Source organism: Leptodactylus fuscus (genome assembly GCF_031893055.1).
Source record: "Leptodactylus fuscus isolate aLepFus1 chromosome 5 unlocalized genomic scaffold, aLepFus1.hap2 SUPER_5_unloc_1, whole genome shotgun sequence".
NCBI classification, from domain to species: Eukaryota; Metazoa; Chordata; class Amphibia; order Anura; family Leptodactylidae; genus Leptodactylus; species Leptodactylus fuscus.
In genome coordinates, this window is record NW_027439806.1 from 749,706 (window position 1) to 765,400 (window position 15,695).

The window sequence follows — 15,695 nt, forward strand, 5'->3', positions numbered from 1 at the left end:
TTATCATTCATAATCTTTCTTTCCCCCTACGCCCAACAGCAGCACAACTGGGGATTTAGCAAGTATTATCTCCCCTAGGGCGGGACCTCCTGGCAGGCTGAAGCCAAGACGGAGTGCCCAAATGCTGTAGCATCGGCCGTACGCCAGTCCAATCTGTAGTGTTTGGCAAAAGTCAGCTGTGAGCTCCAAGAGGCTGCAGCACATATCTGCTCTAGAGAGAGGAACCGTGTCTCTGCCCATGATGTCGCCACTGCTCGGGTGGCATGGGCTCGTAGGAATTCTGGAACAGGAAGCTCTTGGGCCCGAAGGGAACAGTTAATGGCCTCTCTGACCCATCTAGACAGGGTTACCTTTGATGCTTTAGCGCCTCTATTGTGGCCAAACACATTAACCAGAAGATTCTCTGATCTTCGGAACGGTGCTGTACGATCCAGGTAGATACGTGGTGCTCTTACCAGATCCAGTGTGTGTAGCTTCTCCTCCTTCTCAGTGGCAGGGGAGGGAAAGAAGCCCGGTAGGGTGATCACTTGGTTGGTGTTCTGAAGTGTGGGTACCTTCGGCAAGAATCCTGGGACGAACCTTAGCTGTACTCTGTCAGGAAAGAAAGTTATGAAAGGTTCGGAGGCTGCTAGGGCCTGCAATTTACCAACCCTCTTGGCGGAGGTTATTGCCAACAGAAAGGTCACTTTAAATGACAGGTACTTCCAGTCCACTTCAGATAATGGTTCGAAGGGGGGCGCACATAGCCCTTGTAGAACCCCGGCCAGGTCCCACCTGGGGACAGGGGGCCGTACCTGGGGGCGGAGCCTGGCAGCCCCCCTCAGGAACTGTTTGACGAGAGGATCTTGTGATAACCGTGTCTCCAGGAGAGCAGATAGAGCTGACATTTGAACCTTGAGGGTGGCAGGTGCTAGTCCTCTCTCCAAGCCGTTCTGTAAGAACTCTAGGACTGCATCTCTGTCTGGATCGCGGTGGCTGCCTGTACACCAATCTCGGAATATCATGGCGATCCTTTGGTAGCTCTGATTGGTTGCCTCTGCTCTTGAATGGGCTAAGGTACTTAGCACTCCCTGGGACAATCCTCTGTCTGCGCGTATGGCGCGGTTAGCCTCCAGGCAGTGAGGTTGAATTTGTCTAGGCCCAGGCACGGCCGACTGTTCAGTGACACCAGGTTCCTGACTGGTGGAAGCCTCCAGTAGTTCCCCCGACTCATAAGGATAAGGTCGGCGAACCATGCCCTTTTTGGCCAGAACGGCATGATCACTATTGCCGAAGTCTGGTCCTGCCTGAGTTTCGCCAATACCTTCGGTATCATCGGGATGGGAGGGAACACGTATGCCAGTTCGAACCTCCATGGTATTGACAGGGCATCCACCGCCAAAGGGTTGTCTTCCCGGTACAGGGAGCAAAACCTTTCTACTTTGGCATTGTGTTGGGTGGCCATCAGATCCACCTCGGGGAGACCCCACCTCCTGGTCAGGTAGTGGAAGATGTCCTGGTTCAGGGACCATTCGCCTGCGGTCGGCCGGCCTCTGCTGAGTTGATCTGCTAGGATGTTCAGGTGGCCCTGGATATGTACCGCGGCCAGCTGGGAGAGGTTTCGTTCTGCCCAGGAGAAGATCAGGTTTGTGACTTGCAGGAGTGAGGGGGACCTGGTTCCTCCCTGCTTGTTGATATAGTGGACTGTCGTCAGATTGTCCGACCTTACTTTGACCGCTTTCCCTCGTAGAAGTGGTGCAAATGACAGAAGGGCTCGATGAACTGCAGTAAGCTCGCGCCAGTTGGATAAGTGCGTCCTCTCCCGCTGATTCCATGTACCTTGAAGCGGGGTCTCCCCCAGATGAGCTCACCAGCCTGTGAGGGAGGCATCTGTAGTCAACAGGGTCCAGGCGGGCTGGACCGAGGACTTCCCATCTCGCAGATGGGTCCACCAGGGCAAGGTTTGCCGGGTGCTGATGGTTAACTGGATTGGCTTCTGTAAACCTGAAGGACTGTGATTCCAGACTCTCAAGATCTCGTTCTGTAGAGGGCGCATATGCCATAGGGCCCAAGGAACTGCATCTAGGGCAGCGGACATCAATCCGAGGACCTTCATCGCCGTCCTGATGGTGACCTTCCGTGTAGAAGACAAATGATGTGCCGCCCGAGCAATCTTCCTTTTGCGAGGAGAGGGTAGAGAGACCGTCATGCTGAGAGAGTCTAGAATAAGTCCCAGGAACTGAACTCGTGTTGATGGCACCATTACTGACTCCTGCCAGTTTACCAGCCACCCCAGCGTGCACCTGCGTGGTAAGAACCTCCTTTGAATGAGCCTTGAGAAGCCAGTCGTCCAGGTACGGGACTATGAATATGCCTTGAAGGCGCAGGGCGGCAGCGACCGGAGCTATGACCTTTGTGAAGATGTGGGGGGCGGAGGATATGCCGAACGGGAGGGCTGCGAACTGGAAGTGCGCCTCTTTCCCCTGTATGTCTACGGCAATCCTTAGGAACTTTCGGTGTGCCAGAAAGATGGGTACGTGGAGGTAGGCGTCCTTCAGGTCCAGAGTGACGAAGTGATCTCCAGGGTGCATGAAAGGTAGTACTGACCTTATGGTTTCCATGCGAAACCGCAGCCTGCGGATGAAGTTATTCAGATACCTGAGATCGATGATCATACGCCACTCGCCTGATGGCTTGGGGACCAAGAAGACTGGAGAGTAGACGCCTGTGCCTTGTTCTGCGCGAGGAACCATCTCTAGCGTGGCCTTGTCCACGTACTCCTGAATCAATCTCTCCAGATGAAGTTGTTTGGGGCCCTGAAGAGGGCGGGTTCTTACCATCTTCTCTGGCGGCTGGGAAACAAAATGAATTTTATAACCTTCCTGGATCATCTGGATGACCCAGGGGTCCCGAATATTCTGCCGCCAGGCCTCCACATAGTGGGAAAGACGACCGCCCACCCCAGGGGAGGGGGGGGAGTAGGAAGGGGGGGGGTGTACTGAGAGGGAATTAGAAGGGGGCATTCTTACGGCCACGAGATGAGCCCCGACCTCTTCCTTTCCCGGATCGCCGCTGGCCTCTGGTGCCTCTTCGAGTGCCTCTTCCTCGAAAGGAGGTACTCCGACCTTCAAGGGGCTGTGGCAGGTTCTTGCTCTTAGAGTCGGCCCAGCCTTCCATGATGTGGTCGAGCTCCCTTCCGAACAGCCGTCCGGGCTCAAAGGGGAGACCACAGAGGCTATTTTTGGAAGTAAGGTCAGCCTTCCAGGGCTTCAGCCATAGGGGTCGGCGAGCCACAGTAGCCAGTGCCATGGATCTAGCCGCCAGACGGGTCTGAAAATGGGTAGCTTCTGTCAGGTGATCCACCAACAGCGTGATGTCGGACACTGCCGTGAGGAGATCATCACGATCCATGCCGGAATCGATGTCCTTGGCCAGGGATGACAGTTCTGCGCGTAAGCCAGTTGCTACCTCATTCGTGACCATGCCCAAAGAGGCCTGGGCAGAGGCGGACGAATATACACGCCTCAAAGATCCTTCGACTCGGCGATCCATGAGGTCCCTGAGGCCCGAGCCGTCCTCTGATGGAAGGATGGAGCGCCTTGATAACTTGGCCACGGCGACGTCCACCTTTGGCGGGGGACCCCACGCCTTTAGTTGACTCTCAGAGACGGGAAAAAGTGCCTTGAAGCGTGTGGATGGTGCAAAGGATCTCTCCGGGTGCCTCCATTCGCCCTCCATCAGGAGGAGCATCTCCGAAGAGGGCCTGAAGGTACGAGACCTACGGCTAGAGCCTTCTCCGCCTTCCCGGTCTCTGATTCTTAGGGTCTTGAATACTCTGGACATTTTGTCCAGGGGAAAAATCTCCTTCTCCTCCTCCGTACTAGAAGACGACTCCACATCCCTGAGGCGCAGCTTTTCCAGAGGCGGCAGGGACAATTCGCAATCCAGCCGTGGCCTCTTGGCCAGGGAGACGGCTTCTTTTTTTTTCATGGAGTCCTGGACGTACCCCTTCACCCAGGACACCATCTCTCGCATGGGAGTTGTTTCAACAGAGGGGGCCCTGCACCCCTGACAGAAGCGATATTGGGAGTCATCAGGCAGCGGCACTCTACAAGAAGCGCACGCCAGATGCTTCCTTTTGGAAGTAGCCTTCCTTCTAGGCGGAACAGTGGAGGAAGAAGAAGACATTCTGAGGAGGAATAAAAAGGATACACTAGCTACTTACTGCACTCAGAGATGCAACTCTCCAAACCCCCCCCCCCCCCGGCCATGTCCACCAAACCTTAGTCAATGAAGACAGTTCTCCAGCACAGAAATTGACCAGGGAGCTTCACCAACTGATGTGCTTGCAACCGGAGCGACAAGCACTAACTGAAGCTCTAAGGGGACTTAAATAGGCCAGGGGGCGGGGTTTTGCCCGGAGCCCCGCCCAAGGGGTAGGGGCTACAACGGAGCCAGAATCTCATGAAAAAAAGGGGAGGGGAGAAGACAGGGGGAGGGGGATCTGACCCAGGTATGGTCCCCAGGACCGGGGGACCCCCCTCCCGAACTACCGTGCAATGCTCGTGTCTAGGGGTTGTTCTCTTCCCGTCCGCCGCGAGACCCGCGCACTGCGCATGTGCGGCGGACCCTGTTAGACGGCGGACCGGAGGAACCTGAGAAAGGTTCCTAGGTCTAGCGTTCCTAGGGGAAAGCCCCGACCCGGCGCCCCAGACGGACAGGAGCGTGCACGAGCCGGCAGGGTCCCCGCCGGGAGAAGGGGACCTCTGCTGAAAAAAGAGGATGTCCAGAAAAAGATCTTCTGCTGTCAGGTACCGGTGGGGGAGAGTAGTGGACCCCTATAGGAGGTCAGAACCCCTGCTCCCCCCCTGACCACCTGTCCTGTCCCACAGGACAGAAAAAAACACAAGGGAGGAGCAGGTCTTCCGGCCTCTTATAGAGGTCAAAAGCTGTTAGGTAATTAAAAATTCCACCTGTCCTAACAGCTCATAGGGGCAGGAATACCCCAGTTGTGCTGCTGTTGGGCGTAGGGGGAAAGGCTCTATCCTCATCTGAAAATGTGGTGTGAAGTTCTCTTTCCCAGGCCAACACAAACCTGGGGACTGAGCATGGTCTCATGGCTTCTAAGTATGTCTTACAAGCGGGTAACGCTCTCAATTTTTTGAATTTGGACAATATGGCCTTTTCAATAGGTGTCGAGTCTCTGAACAATGTGTGGTTCGAAATCTTGTTCAATGTACTCGTGAAGTGGGCATAATGCAGGAAAGATATAGGATAGTTCGGCATGAGAAGTTGCAAGTCCGTTAAGGAGTTCGGTCCTGTCGGAGAGAACAGATCGCCTAATTTTTGGCCTTCCAATTTTGCCCAAAAAATCGTCATAAGGTTGGGGAGCTTGGCTTAGAAGACATGGCGCCAAAGAGGCAGGCATAACTTTAGAGGAGACTAAGTTCATTTTGGCTACAATTTCCCTCCAAACTAAACAGGGACCCTGAAGGAGCGAATCAAGGGTTGTGTCCCGGAGGAATTTACTATCAGGGAGCCATAAGGACCTATCCAGTTCTCGACCATACGTGTCCTTAACTAAGTCCCACACACCACAGTCTTTCCGGGTGCTGCTAGCGCTAGCCAATTACTCAGCAGGTTAGCTTTATACAAAAGATGTATGTCGGGAAATTGAATGCCTCCATCTGTCTTTTTCCTTAGCAGTAGAGTATGAGCTAATCTTGGGAACTTATGTTTCCATACGAACTGTCTAAACATTGTGTGCAGCTTCGAGAGATAGGGAGTTGGTAGTGGTATTGGTAGCATTCGAAAAGTGTAAGTGAGTTTGGGGATAATATAAGTTTGTAAGATATTTTTCCTACCAAACCAAGAAACATAAGGGAGATCATAGGAGTTAAGCAGGTCCAGTATGGTCTTTTGTAGAGGTATATAGTTACTAGCATAAAGATCATCTAACTTGGACGTGAGCTGAATTCCCAGGTATTTAATTCCTATGGTCGCCCATTTGTATGGTGTATCTCGTTTGAGTGAGACAATTAAATCATTAGGGACTGTCACATTAAGGATCTCCGATTTAGTAAAGTTAACCTTATAATCCGCCAGAGTACCAAACTCTTGAAGGAGTGACGTCAATTTAGAAAGACCATCTGATGGATTCGTAACTAAAAATAATACGTCATCAGCGAACGCGACTGCTTGGAGGTGTCCTTTACCAACCGGGAGGCCACATACAGTCCTATGAAAAAGTTTGGGCACCCCTATTAATCTTAATCATTTTTAGTTCTAAATATTTTGGTGTTTGCAGCAGCCATTTCAGTTTGATATATCTAATAACTGATGGACACAGTAATATTTCAGGATTGAAATGAGGTTTATTGTACTAACAGAAAATGTGCAATATGCATTAAACCAAAATTTGACCGGTGCAAAAGTATGGGCACCTCAACAGAAAAGTGACATTAATATTTAGTAGATCCTCCTTTTGCAGAGATAACAGCCTCTAGTCGCTTCCTGTAGCTTTTAATCAGTTCCTGGATCCTGGATGAAGGTATTTTGGACCATTTCTTTCTACAAAACAATTCAAGTTCAGTTAAGTTTGATGGTCGCCGAACATGGACAGCCCGCTCTCAAATGATCTGAAAACAAAGATTGTTCAACATAGTTGTTCAGGGGAAGGATACAAAACGTTGTCTCAGAGATTTAACCTGTCAGTTTCCACTGTGAGGAACATAGTAAGGAAATGGAAGAGCACAGGGACAGTTCTTGTTAAGCCCAGAAGTGGCAGGCCAAGAAAAATATCAGAAAGGCAGAGAAGAAGAATGGTGAGAACAGTCAAGGACAATCCACAGACCACCTCCAAAGAGCTGCAGCATCATCTTGCTGCAGATGGTGTCACTGTGCATCGGTCAACAATACAGCGCACTTTGCACAAATAGAAGCTGTATGGGAGAGTGATGAGAAAGAAGCCGTTTCTGCACGTACGCCACAAATAGAGTTGCCTGAGGTATGCAAAAGCACATTTGGACAAGGCAGCTTCATTTTGGAAACAAAGATTGAGTTGTTTGGTTATAAAAAAAGGCGTTATGCATGGCGTCCAAAAAGAAACAGCATTCCAAGAAAAACACATGCTACCCACTGTAACATTTGGTGGAGGTTCCATCATGCTTTGGGGCTGTGTGGCCAATGCCGGCATCGGGAATCTTGTTAAAGTTGAGAGTCGCATGGATTCCACTCAGTATCAGCAGATTCTTGAGAATAATGTTCAAGAATCAGTGACGAAGTTGAAGTTATGCCGGGGATGGATATTTCAGCAAGACAATGATCCAAAACACCAAAGCTCCAAATCCTCAGGCATTCATGCAGAGGAACAATTACAATGTTCTGGAATGGCCATCCCAGTCCCCAGACCTGAATATCATTGAACATCTGTGGGATGATTGGAAGCGGGCTGTCCATGCTCGGCGATCATCTAACTTAACTGAACTTGAATTGTTTGTCCAAAATCCCTTCATCCAGGATCCAGGAACTGATTAAAAGCTACAGGAAGCGACTAGAGGCTGTTATCTTTGCAAAAGGAGGATGTACTAAATATTAATGTCACTTTTCTGTTGAGGTGCCCATACTTTTGCACCGGTCAAATTTTGGTTTAATGCATATTGCGCATTTTCTGTTAGTACAATAAACCTCATTTCAATCCTGAAATATTATTGTGTCCATCAGTTATTAGATATATCAAACTGACATGGCTGCTGCAAACACCAAAATATTTAGAACTAAAAATGATTAAGATTAATAGGGGTGCCCAAACTTTTTCATAGGACTGTATATCTGGAGATTGCCGCACAGCACAGAGCAGAGTTTCCAGTGTCAAAATGAACAAAGTCAAGGAAAGGGGGCAGCCTTGCCGCGTCCCGTTCGCAATGTCAAAACAATTTGATAATAAACCGTTGACCTTTACCTTGGCATGAGGTTGTGAATACATAGACATGATGGCTGATATAAAACCATCAGGGATGCCAAATCTGTGTAATGTAAGCGTCATAAAGCGCCAGTCTACTCGGTCGAACGCTTTTTCAGCGTTGACACTAAGTAGTAGTAAGGGTATGTTTTTCTTGCGTGCTAGATGGATGGCATGTAGCAAGCGTCTAGAGTTTTCTCGTCCCTCTCTACCTTTCACAAAACCGGTCTGTTCCCTATCTACCAGGTTAGGAATCAAAGGTCTCAATGCCAATATCTTTGCCCAGAGTTTTAAATCCACATTTAGAAGTGAAATAGGGCGGTAACTACTACATTGTTTCCTATCCCTCCCCTCTTTTGGAATAATAGAGATGTGTGCTTCCTGTGATTGTCGGGCCCATTTCCCTCCAGTTAATAAATCGTTACATAGCGTGGAAAAATGGGGAACTAAAGCATCTCTAAAACTTCTATAATAAGAGACCGGTAGCCCATCGGGTCCTGGGCTCTTTCCTTTGGGAAAAGTGGCCAGTGCGGTTCGGATTTCCTCATGTGAGATTGGGTCTATTAAAGTGTTTGCCGTTTGTTCATCTAAGACAGGTAAGTTGAGAGCTTGAAGGAACTCTTTTATGGCGCTACTTCTTCGCTGCAAGGCTTCCCCTGTTTCACCAGATCTAAGATGATATAACTCTCCGTAATACTGTCTGAATGCTTCTGCTATGGCAGGTGACTCAGTCAGTGAATCACCAGAAGGATTCAAAATCTGCGTGATGTACGACTTCTTCTTCGCTTTTTTGATAAGGTGCGTTAAGAGTTTTCCACCCTTATCACCGTGCGCATATAGTTTACTAGTTGGTACCCGCGACTTGGTCTGCGGTGATTGTAGCAGTGGGTATATACAGGCGCAGGTAAGGTTTTCGTACTGTGTATAAGGTATGGGATATGAAATGTAACTTTGTATCTTGTTGTTGCTGTAATTCAGAGAATACGTGAGACTTTTGTGTTGCAGTTACTTTGTATTTGAGTTGCTATATATACGGTGTTGTGAGAAACTTTACATAGTGACTTTGGGACAGAGGGATTTGAAGTTAACCCTTTCCCGTCGATGGCATTTTTTGATTTTGGTTTTTCATTTTTGACTTCCCTCCTTCTAAACCCCATAACTTTTTTATTTCTCCGCTCCCAGAGCCATATGAGGTCTTAATTTTTCTTGGGACAAATTTTTCTTCATGATGCCGCCATTATTTATTCTATATAATGTACTGGGAAGCAGGGAAAAAATTCTGAATGGGGGGGATTTGACAAAAAAATGCATTTCTGCGACTTTCTTGCGGGCTTTGGTTTTACAGCGTTCACTGTGCAACCAAAATGACATGTCCCCTGTATTCTGTGTTTCGGTACGGTTCCAGGGATACCAAATTTATATGGTTTTATTTACATTTTGACCCCTTAAAAAAATCCAAAACTGTGTTAAAACTTTTTTTTTTTGAAAAGTCGCCATATTCCGACAGCCGTAACTTTTTTATACGTGCGTGTACGGGGATGTATAGGGCGTCTTTTTTTGCGGGGTCGGGTGTGCTTTTTAGTTCTAACATTTTCAGGAAATGTTATTGCTTTGATCACTTTTTATTCAAATTTTTATCAGAATCAAAAGAGTGAAAAAACGGCGGTTTGGCACTTTTGACCATTTTTCCCACTACGGCGTTTACCGAACAGGAAAAATATTTGTATATCTTTGTAGAGCGGGCGATTTAGGACGCGCGGATACCTAACATGTATGTGTTTCACAGTTTTTAACTACTTTTATATGTGTTCTAGGGAAAGGGGGGTGATTTGAATTTTTAATCCTTTTTATTTGTTTTTATATTTTTTTTTACTATTTTTTTAAACTTTTTTTTTTTTGCATTTATTAGACCGCCTAGGGGTATTGACATGGGTGGGCGGTGTCGCGGATTGTCAGAGCGGTGGGGGTCGGCAAACATGGCTGCTCCGGAGCGTTATAGAGAGCCTTCTGGAGTATCGGTAAGGTGAGGGGGAAAGTGGTAAAGTATATGTATATGAGATTGTGTGGGGTTAGGGGCGAGGCTGCAGAGGGCAATAGGAATTTTGTGGCTTGCTATGGTCCAAAGTGTGTGAGATTGCAGAGATGGTGGTGTGAGTTTGGGTTTTGTGGGGGTCCTGGCACAAACGTATGTGCGCTATTGTGACGAAAAGTAGCCTATTGCGCAATCGAGTGTAGGGACTATGTTTGTGGAAAATTTCAGCCAAATCGGTCGAGCGGGTTTTGCGTGATTGAGGAACAAACATCCAAACACACAAACTCACAAACATCCAAACTCACAAACTTTCACATTTATAATATTAATAGGATATTTGAAGAATAGCTGCTGTTTAGTCGTCTGACGGTGATAGATTCTATTTAACTTTTCTCGCAATAAAGTGAGATCCTCTAAATGACTCTTGAGGCTGCGCATCTTATGTGTCCTTTCAATAGCCGCAATTTGATTAAGGATGCTCTCAATTTCTTTCCTCCTCTGCTTTTTGACAGCTGTGGCTTTAGCTATCAGAACTCCTCGTACAAAAGCCTTATGGGCTTCCCATACTGAACCAACCGTAACATCCGAAGTGGAGTTAATTTTGAAAAATTCTTTAAGTTTATTACTTAAGTCTTCTACAAATGCCCTATCTTCTAATAAATGCTCGTTCAGCCGCCAGGACCATTGGCGAGGTGTTAAACCTGTAAACAGGAACGAGACCGTCACAGGGGCATGGTCTGAAATCGTGCGGTTACCAATTTCTGCAGTGATGTCTGGGGATAATAGTGTGGAGGAGCAAAAACATCATCGATTCTCTGATGAGAATTATTTTGGGGGGCAAAATGTGTATAATCTTTTCCCGAGGGATTGATCTGACGCCACACATCTATCAGGCGCAGCTGTTGTAGTGAGCAATGAATCGACCTAATCTGCGACCCGTGGAGGAATCTAGCAAGGGATTCAATGAAGAGTTCAAGTCTCCACCTAATATAATCTCACCCATAGCGAATTTGTCCAATATGGCCAATGCCGATTTAATCCACGGAGTTTGCGAATGGTTAGATGCGTAAAAGTTTGCTAGGGTGATGGGTCTAGAGGCGATGTGTCCTCTAACAAAGAGATATCTACCCTCTGCATCAGTAAGGGTCTGGTCAGGAATAAACGGAATCGTATGGTGTATGGCTATTGCAACCCCCTTTGATGCCGAGGTGGGGTGCGAACTGAAAAACCACAAAGGGAAGCTACGTTTGGGTAAGTAAGGGAGTTTTTCCTGCTTCCAGTGTGTTTCCTGTAGCATCAGAATGTGCGACTTCAGTTTGGCCGCAATTTGTAATACTGAGTGTCTCTTCTGAGGTGTGAGCATGCCATTGACATTAAGAGAAGTTACTCTAACGGCTGACATTATGACCCTTTAAACTAAGCACTCAATCCCTACAAGAAGTCCCACTACCAAATCCTAGGGGAAGGGTGTAGGGAAAGGAAGAGGGGGGAAGAATAAAGGAAAAAGACGGAGTTAATAGGTAGGGGGAATCACAAATGATGTACTGCGAATAGCTAAACAATCAGTAAAAACAACTTCCCTGTAGGGAAAAAAGTGCAGTATAACTGAAGCCTAGCGGTATCGTCAGTCTCTGTGGAGCCAATAATAAAGCTAACAGTCTGATCGGGTCCAAGCCTATCACCGCTTCTCCAAAAAATATCAAGAGATAACATTCAACGTAATAAAGATGCAAACATTGAGCATATACAGAATAATGAAGAGTGCAGCTACACTCTAGGTCATTTAGAATAATAACTCAAATTTAGCAAAGACAGTTCACGATTAACCAATGAACTAAGGTTGGAAAACAAAGCAAGAAAGTCAACTTAGGTCATCAAAAAAGGTAATTAGTAAAGGATACCGAATGTGGGCTTCCGTCTACTATGTGAGACAGTGGCCCATTAGTTCCAGAAGTAACATATATCCATAGGTGCTTCTATTGTGGGAAGAGCGAGCGCTGCTTCTGAAGATATTTTCTTTGTTTTGGCGATTTCTGTCTCAACGGCGCCGCTTGTCCAAGATCCTCTGGTAAGACAGGAAAATCTGGTGGATCTGGAGTGGGCATCCAAGAAGGGATATCCAGAGGTTCCACATTTAGGGCTCTCCACACAGCTGGAAGATCTCTAGGCGTTAATATCATGAATCTCCTGCCATTATAAGACATTGATAATCCAAACGGATATAGCCATGCGTATTGAATGCCTTTGGCACGGAGGAGTTCTAGTAAAGGTCTCATCAATCGTCTCTTTGCCAAAATAGAGGGGACTATGTCCTGAAAAATGGCGATCTCATCCTCTCCTACCATCACTTTCTGCTGTTGCCTCGCTGCTGCAAGGATGGCGGAGGTGTCTAGATAGGACAGTAGTCCGCCTATAACATCCCGGGGGGGATCTCCTGCTTGGGGTTTCGGTCGTAGTGCCCTATGTATGCGTTCCACCACGACCGACGCTGCTCTCTCTTGCCCCAATAAACTTGTAACTAGCTGAGACGCCATTTTAGGCAAATCTCCTGGTGCCCACGATTCTGGTAGACCTTTTATCCGAATATTTCTCCTTCTCCCTCTATTTTCCTGGTCTTCAATTAGGATCAACGATCTATCTATATACTCCTTGTGCAGTGCCAATTGTGATGCTGCAGTAGTAGCGTGTGCCGACACAGCCGAGTAAGCCGACTCCAGGCCGGTGACTCTGAGGCCTAGGGTCTCCATCACTCCCCTGATCTCTGCTAGCTGTGCCATGACAGGGCTCAAGGCCTCTGTTAGAGTCTGGTGAAAAAAAGTTTTTGCAATCGCCACTGTACCTTCTTCCATGTCATTAGAAGCCGCGTACTCCGTTTCCAATTCTGTTCCCGCCGCCAAGCTCTGAGAGGAAGAGGCCGGCGCCATTTTGAGTGCTTTCTCTGGGGAGAGCGAGGGCTTCTTCTTGAGGTAGGTGTGCATGTCCCCTTGTTGTTTACTAGCTTTCTGGGCAACCGGGTGTTCCGGGCCTCTGTCCTTGCCGTATTTGACCATCATGTAGCCACACAATGTAATAGAGAAGCGGAAAATAGGCCGATGTCACGGAGCTCTACATAGGCACGTCCATTCCAGCACGCGGTCAGACTCCACCCCCTATAGTAGTTATATACTTGTACATAGGAGTAGTATTATAGTAGTTATATTCTTGTACATAGGAGGTAGTATTATAGTAGTTATATTCTTGTACATAGGAGGTAGTATTATAGTAGTTATATTCTTGTACATAGGAGTAGTATTATAGTAGTTATATTCTTGTACATAGGAGTAGTATTATAGTAGTTATATTCTTGTACATAGGAGTAGTGTTATAGTAGTTATATTCTTGTACATAGGAGTAGTATTATAGTAGTTATATTCTTGTACATAGGAGGTAGTATTATAGTAGTTATATTCTTGTACATAGGAGGTAGTATTATAGTAGTTATATTCTTGTACATAGGAGCAGTATTATAGTAGTTATATTCTTGTACATAGGAGCAGTATTATAGTAGTTATATTCTTGTACATAGGAGTAGTATTATAGTAGTTATATTCTTGTACATAGGAGGTAGTATTATAGTAGTTATATTCTTGTACATAGGAGTAGTATTATAGTAGTTATATTCTTGTACATAGGAGTAGTGTTATAGTAGTTATATTCTTGTACATAGGAGTAGTATTATAGTAGTTATATTCTTGTACATAGGAGGTAGTATTATAGTAGTTATATTCTTGTACATAGGAGTAGTATTATAGTAGTTATATTCTTGTACATAGGAGTAGTATTATAGTAGTTATATTCTTGTACATAGGAGTAGTATTATAGTAGTTATATTCTTGTACATAGGAGTAGTATTATAGTAGTTATATTCTTGTACATAGGAGTAGTATTATAGTAGTTATATTCTTGTACATAGGAGTAGTATTATAGTAGTTATATTCTTGTACATAGGAGTAGTATTATAGTAGTTATATTCTTGTACATAGGAGTAGTATTATAGTAGTTATATTCTAGTACATAGGAGTAGTATTATAGTAGTTATATTCTTGTACATAGGAGTAGTATTATAGTAGTTATATTCTTGTACATAGGAGTAGTATTATAGTAGTTATATTCTTGTACATAGGGGGCAGTATTATAGTAGTTATATTCTTGTACATAGGAGGTAGTATTATAGTAGTTATATTCTTGTACAAAGGAGCTGTATTATAGTAGTTATATTCTTGTACATAGGAGTAGTATTATAGTAGTTATATTCTTGTACATAGGAGTAGTATTATAGTAGTTATATTCTTGTACATAGGAGGTAGTATTATAGTAGTTATATTCTTGTACAAAGGAGCTGTATTATAGTAGTTATATTCTTGTACATAGGAGTAGTATTATAGTAGTTATATTCTTGTACATAGGAGTAGTATTATAGTAGTTATATTCTTGTACATAGGAGGTAGTATTATAGTAGTTATATTCTTGTACATAGGAGTAGTATTATAGTAGTTATATTCTGGTACATAGGAGCAGTATTATAGTAGTTATATTCTTGTACAAAGGAGCAGTATTATAGTAGTTATATTCTTGTACATAGGAGTAGTATTATAGTAGTTATATTCTTGTACATAGGAGGTAGTATTATAGTAGTTATATTCTTGTACATAGGAGGTAGTATTATAGTAGTTATATTCTTGTACATAGGAGCAGTATTATAGTAGTTATATTCTTGTACATAGGAGCAGTATTATAGTAGTTATATTCTAGTACAAAGGAGTAGTATTATAGTAGTTATATTCTTGTACATAGGAGTAGTATTATAGTAGTTATATTCTTGTACATAGGAGGTAGTATTATAGTAGTTATATTCTTGTATATAGGAGGTAGTATTATAGTAGTTATATTCTTGTACATAGGAGGTAGTATTATAGTATTTATATTCTTGTACATAGGAGTAGTATTATAGTAGTTATATTCTTGTACATAGGAGGTAGTATTATAGTAGTTATATTCTTGTACATAGGAGTAGTATTATAGTAGTTATATTCTTGTACATAGGAGGTAGTATTATAGTAGTTATAGTCTTGTACATAGGAGGTAGAATTATAGTAGTTATATTCTTGTACATAGCAGTAGTATTATAGTAGTTATATTCTTGTACATAGGAGCAGTATTATAGTAGTTATATTCTTGTACATAGGAGCAGTATTATAGTAGTTATATACTTGTACATAGGAGTAGTATTATAGTAATTATATTCTTGTACATAGGAGTAGTATTATAGTAGTAATATTCTTGTACATAGGAGTAGTATTATAGTAGTTATATTCTTGTACATAGGAGTAGTATTATAGTAGTTATATTCTTGTACATAGGAGGTAGTATTATAGTAGTTATATTCTTGTACATAGGAGCAGTATTATAGTAGTTATATTCTTGTACATAGGAGCTGTATTATAGTAGTTATATTCTTGTACATAGGAGTAGTATTATAGTAGTTATATTCTTGTACATAGGAGGTAGTATTATAGTAGTTATATTCTTGTACATAGGAGCAGTATTATAGTAGTTATATTCTAGTACAAAGGAGTAGTATTATAGTAGTTATATTCTTGTACATAGGAGTAGTATTATAGTAGTTATATTCTTGAACAAAGGAGTAGTATTATAGTAGTTATATTCTTGTACATAGGAGGTAGT

At 44.4% G+C, this 15,695-nt stretch overlaps 1 protein-coding gene across 1 annotated transcript in view; it reads left to right on the forward strand.

Annotated features, from left to right (window-relative positions):
* Positions 1 to 8,380: 8,380 nt before the first annotated feature.
* Positions 8,381 to 15,695, forward strand: part of LOC142186343 (beta-1,3-galactosyltransferase 5-like) — a 55,616-nt gene continuing 48,301 nt past the window's right edge. Inside the window, exon 1 of the mRNA XM_075261172.1 lies at positions 8,381 to 8,535. The gene's annotated coding sequence lies outside the window, so the exon portion shown is untranslated. The remainder of the gene's footprint in view (positions 8,536 to 15,695) is intronic.